This window comes from Chiroxiphia lanceolata, chromosome 4 (assembly GCF_009829145.1).
Source record: "Chiroxiphia lanceolata isolate bChiLan1 chromosome 4, bChiLan1.pri, whole genome shotgun sequence".
NCBI classification, from domain to species: Eukaryota; Metazoa; Chordata; class Aves; order Passeriformes; family Pipridae; genus Chiroxiphia; species Chiroxiphia lanceolata.
The window spans coordinates 35,923,671-35,928,754 of NC_045640.1; positions in this window are offsets into that span (position 1 = coordinate 35,923,671).

Here is a 5,084-nt window from a genome sequence, read left to right on the forward strand (position 1 = left end):
CCAGGGAAAAAAAAATGCATCACAACAATAGACAAACAAGGAAATAAAAAATGTGGGTAGAGATTAAACAGTTATTCAACAGTATTACTAGGAAATAAGGCTTAAATTATACCTCTGTTCAGGTGACAAGATATAGAGATGTAAAGAGTGCTTTTATTCTAAGTCAGTCAATGAATTTATGTAGATTCGTCATTTCAAACAGACATTACAAATCTTTCTTGTGCTGCAACTCTGTAATTCTACCTTTTTTAACTGAAGACAATAAAGATTAATGTACATTTTGTCTTCAGTAGTAAATCCTATTGTCAAATGGGGAGAACTTTTTATTCAAAGAATTAGATCAATAGTTGACTTTGTTTTGAAGCTTTTATTTAAGAAGCTACTTAAAAAGAATGAAGTTCATGCTCTTAACATCCTTAAAGAAATCTCTCAAAGGCAATTATTCTGTTTGCCAATCTAGCGGTCACTGCCATGTAGCAACAAAAAGCATGAAAGCTAGATGTGGAAATCCCTTTGGGTTCAGACAGTGCTTTCTCAGTGGAAGAGGAACAGTAGGAAATTAAAAAGTGAAAAACACTTTAAAAAATCTATTTGAATATTTTAAAGAGCTTGCTTTGAATAGGTGAAGTTTCATCTCTAACCAGTAAGCTTCAAGGTCAATGAAATGCAAATGACAGATGTGTTCCGTGCCTGAAAGAATGCCACCAACTTTAGGTAGTGTTTAGTGAACAATATTAAGAAGTTGACAGTCTGACTTTTATTTTAATTTGTAAACTCTGTGTTCAGCAAGTATTTGTTCAGAAGAGCAGAGAGTGTCTTCCACTGGAATAAACTACTATATTTTCAAAATATGAGAGATTAATGAAGAAACTACTTTACTAATGATGGGCCTATAACAAATACTTGTAAACGTCAGTGAGAAGACACTGAATGATTTCAGTTAAATTTGGTTTGACACTTATACTGTAATACACTATTTGAAATTTCAGCTGTTTCTTAAAATCTTAAAAGGCAATTTCATTACGAGTAAACCAAGACTTATTTTTGTATGCATTCTAAGAAAAGGAAGCACTGTGTAAAGCCCATAACAAGATTGATCATATACTAGCACATTAGATCTACTTCCGTCAAAATTAGTTTGTTAGGTCGCTGAATACAGCTCCATAGGACTTTGATTTGACTAAGTCAAGCTAATAATGAATTTAGTGGCTACTTAATATATTGACTGTTCACTGGAATTATGCAAGCAGAATATTATTCTGTGTTGTAGAGTCATAGCTGAGAAATATGTAAGATGGCTAGGAATAAATAGCTTAAGTTAAGAAAACCAGGCATAAGAAAGGAATAAAAACAAAAAGGAAAAAGAGAAAGCAAAGCTATGTTTTCTAAAATTTCATCTTGTGTTTTTTACTTGCCTTCATTTGGCTTCTTTCGTAATTTAAATCCCTGTGATCTCACACTTGGCATTTTGGTGTTTTAAAGGGCTTCAAATTGAGACTGCTAAAAAAAAATTAAAATAAATAAAAGCAGTCCCCACTGCCACCCACCAATACTAATACAGCCTTAAAAATAGCTTGCTTTATTCTCATATACTGGCCTGGTTTTTGTCTGTACTCTTAAAATCATACTTCTGAGGGCTTAAAGAGCTGCTAACATTCCATGTAGCTCCTGATACGCATCCCATGCAGTATGTTGTACTTCAGAAATCCACTAATGATCTCAGCAGAAAATCAAATGTATGTGTTAATAGTTTAAAACCAGTCAAATGTGGGCAAGTTCTATTTAAATATCAAGAGAGACAGCTCGTCTATAAAACAAACATTGTTTTTTGCCCTTGGCCACTTTATCTGCAGGAGGCTTTTTTTAAAAAAGACAGATTTTTCCTCCATATCTGAACAAGCAAGTTTCCCCTCCTTTTTCAATTTCTCTTTAGGTAGCTGAAATGCTTTTGATCACAATTTATAAATATGCCAGGTAAAACTGTGAGTAAACTAGCAAGAATATATCGGACAGTTTTAGCTTTAAAGTTGTGCAAAAAAATCATATGCTGGCATATGTTATAAAGACTCAAGAATCCTACATGACTGCATGTTAAATTTATGGATGGATAACATTTAATATATTATGAAATCTTACCTAGCTATTATGGTCTTATAAAGATTTAAGGAATAGGTTTTTCAACTAGCCAGGATTTGGAATATTTTACTACTATGAGCAATTCAAAGTCAAGAAAAGCTAGGAATTCTCCCTTTTTCAGATGCAATAAGCAATGTGTGGCATCTACCTTAGCCTATCCAAGGGCTACTAGAGAATTGAGTCTTTGGACTGTTCTCTAGTTTATATAAACAAAAATGAATATATAAAACTGATCAAAAGTGTGCTAAGATTTCATATTTTAAAGGGAATGCATGTCAATAAACAGATATGGAAGAGAGAAAAAACATAAAGACTGGACAAAAGAAAAGAAATGTTGATACTCTCAAGCTGTTCTGTTGAAAAAGGAGAATTTACTTCCCTGTGAATTAAACCTTTAAGTTGAGTTGATATGAATACGTTTCTATATTAAGTTCTGGATCTGACCACCTCTGTTTGGTAGCAGGAAAATGATTTCTTCTAAGGAAAAATATAACCACACATGAGGTCAATGGCTTCTAGATAAAAGAGAGCTACCTTTGGTAGTGGGAATTGTTTAAAGTCTACTTCTTTTCTGGTAACTATGATGATCCTCATCTTCTGACCTCATCACAGTCTACAACTTCCTAAAGGGAGGCAGTGGAGAGGCATGTGCTGATCTCTCTACTGATAGAGACATGAACCAGTACAACACAAGAAAACGGACTGAAGCTGTCAGGGGAAGTTCAGGTCGGACATGAGGAGAAGGTTTTCCACTGAGAGTATGATATGGAACAAGCTCCCATGGGAAGTGGTCACAGCACCAAGCCTGTCAGAGTTTAAGGAACATCTTGATAATGTTCTCAGTCATATGGTTTAGTTTTAGGTATTACTGCAAGGAGCAGGGATTTGGACTTGATTATCCTGATGGGTCCCTTCTAACTTGAGGTATTCTATGATCCTGTTCTATGAAAGATAGGGATCTCATATGGGCCATTATTATTTCTGTAACTCTAAAACATTCATATATAGCCCCATGTCACCAGTGTTCCTCAGCAGCTAGGAAGATTCTTCATCTGTGTCAGATGCAGTGGTAAATTTTTATGTATGTCATAAAGGGAGCTGAAAAGAGTACTTTTGTGTGTATTTTGAGGATACTTGAATATGGTTCACTGCAACAATACATTGTAATTGTCGTGATTCTCTGGCATTTGTTCAGGGAATAGTGCTGCCCAGGTCAGAGCTGTAGAGCTGAACCAAAAAGCTTCCAAACTTTATGAGCATGTTGATGGGTGGCCTACTGCTGCAAAACATGGCTGAATTCCTGAAGTTGAAACTGATGTGAGTTGGATTATAAGTGTTCTGCTGATCCTGAGCAGTGGGAGATATCATAGAAGTATCAGAGAATCATGGAATGATTTAACTTGGAAGGCACCTTAAAGTCCATTTAGTTCCACCCCCCTCCCCCCTGCACCTCCTGCCATGGATCTTCCACTAGACTGAGTTGATCAAAGTCCCATCCAACCTGGTCTTGAACATCTCCAGGGAAGGGGCAACTACATCTCAGGGTAACCTGTTCTAGTGTCTCATCACACTCTGAGTAAAGAATTTCTTCATACTGTCTAATATAAGTCTACCCTCTTTCAGTTTAAAGCTATTCCCTCTTGTCCTAAAACTATATACTCTTGTAACAAGTCCCTATCCATCTTTCTTGCAGGTCCTGTTTAGGTACTGGAAGACTGCTATAAGGTCTCCCCAGAGCCTTCTCTTATCCAGGCTGAACAACCCCAACTCTCTCAGCCTGTCCTAACAGGAGAGGTGCTCCATTCCTCTAATCATCTTGGTGGCCTTGTGAACTCAGTCCAAAGCATCCATGTCTTTCTTATGTTTGGGACCCCAGAGAACTGGAGGCGGTGTTCCAGGTGGGGTCTCATGAGAATGGAGTAGAGGGCCAGAATCACCTCAGCCTGCTGGCCACGCTTTTGATGCAGCCCAGGATACATTTGGCTTTCTGGGCTGCAAGCACACATTACCGGCTCATGTTGAGCTTCTCATCCAACACCTCCAAGTCCTTCTCCCCAGAACTGTTCTCAACTCATTCTCTGCTCAGCCTGTATTTGTGCTTGGCATTATCCGGACCCACATGCAGGACCTTGCACTTGGTCTTGTTGAACTTCGTAAGGTTTGCACAGACCCACCTATCAAACCTGTCCAGGTCCCTGGACATTCCTTCCCTCCAACGTGTTGGCTGCACCACACAACTTGGTGTTGCCATCGAACTTGCTGAGGGTATGCTGAATGCCACTGTCCATGTCATTGACAAAGATATATAGGGGGTCTCACTCCCTATATATAGGTATACCCCTATTAAGCAGGGTACCTCAAAAGATTAATTGATGTAAACATCCAAGAGAAGATGAAGATAACCTTTCTAATTCTCTGGAATAGGGAAATAACCAAAAGCGACGGATATTTGTCGTAATTTCTAGGTTAATTGAAACAATACAATAGGGCATGGTGAATGCTGACAGTTTAACTGTGCTTAAATGTTTTAAGGAAGGAATTCAGTGAAGGGTATAAGAACACAGACAACATCTTTGACCCGAGCTCTGGGTTTTACCCATGTAGTGCCAGATGTTGAGAAAGTTTTCAAGTAAATAATTGCTGTATGCTTGACTGTGCTTAGATTTCACCTTGCATGGCAAACAGCTTTTTGATAAGGAGGAGTGTTATGTGAGAGATGTCTTTGATTTCGTCCAGTCTATCAGCTCTTACATTGTTTTGGAACCTCTTCTACAACTTATACTGCAATAAATGATGATATTTCATTGTAATGTTCTTATTGAGTGCTTTATAGTAATATACATGCTTTAGAAAAAAAAACCCCTCTTTTAGAAAAAGTCAGCTTCAAGGCTTCACAGGATTATGAATTTATGAAATCAAGAAGTTGCAATGGAAATAATCTGTCACTG